Source organism: Rhinopithecus bieti, unplaced genomic scaffold (genome assembly GCF_001698545.2).
Source record: "Rhinopithecus bieti isolate Rb0 unplaced genomic scaffold, ASM169854v2 repeat_22084, whole genome shotgun sequence".
NCBI lineage: Eukaryota > Metazoa > Chordata > Mammalia > Primates > Cercopithecidae > Rhinopithecus > Rhinopithecus bieti.
In genome coordinates this window covers 1-778 of record NW_016836920.1, presented here as the reverse complement: position 1 = coordinate 778, position 778 = coordinate 1, and the positions used below count along the sequence as shown (strand labels likewise).

Genomic DNA, 778 nt, shown 5'->3' with positions numbered 1-778 from the left:
CCACCTCCTGGGCGGGAGATGAGGCAGCAGGACACCAGGGCCCTTCACACCTCTTTCCGGGTGGGGGACGAGGCATCAGGAGCACTGGACCCCTGCACCACCTCCTCGGTGGGAGACAAGGCATCAGGAGCACTGGACCCCTGCACCACCTCCTCGGTGGGAGACAAGGCATCAGGAGCACTGGACTCCTGTACCACCTCCTTCTGGGTGGGGGATGAGGCATCAGGAGCACCGGGGCCCTTCAAGACCTCTTTCCGGGTGGGGGACGAGGCCGCAGGAGCACTAGGGCCCCACACCACCTCCTTCTGGGTAAAGGTGAGGACAGGGACATTTTCAGAGTTCTGAACAAACGTATTCCTTGGGGACGATGGAGCAGAAAGACCTCCTGGGCTGGGGACATCCTTCCTTCTTATAGAGGATGGAGCAGGAGGTTGTTCAGGGACTGTCACATGCTCCCTCCTCACCATGGGCAGGACGGTCGCAGCAAGGGGGTCCACAAGCCCTTCCCTTTTTATAGGGGGCAGAACAAGGGGAGTGAGCTGGGCCCTGGTGTGAGTGGGCACCACAGGCTGCTTTGCAGGGTGGGCTAGGCTTGGAGAGGGGACATGGGTCTGGAGTCTGGGAGAGGAGGGGACTGATGCTTCACCCTGAGAAGTCTGGAGAGGGAGCTCAGTGGAACTGGGGGCTCCCAGCACCTGCCAGAGCTCACAGGCCCTGGCATCCAGGGCTCTGCCCTGGTCTCAATCTGGACAGGCTGTAGGGACATCCTGATTCTTAG

The 778-nt window shown here is 61.2% G+C and overlaps 1 pseudogene across 1 annotated transcript; it reads right to left on the bottom strand.

The window, feature by feature from the left end:
• Window positions 1–4: 4 nt before the first annotated feature.
• On the bottom strand, window positions 5–770 carry LOC108524758 (nascent polypeptide-associated complex subunit alpha, muscle-specific form-like; annotated as a pseudogene). Its single transcript, XR_001884119.1, has one exon. The product of XR_001884119.1 is annotated as a nascent polypeptide-associated complex subunit alpha, muscle-specific form-like (transcript).
• Window positions 771–778: the final 8 nt, after the last annotated feature.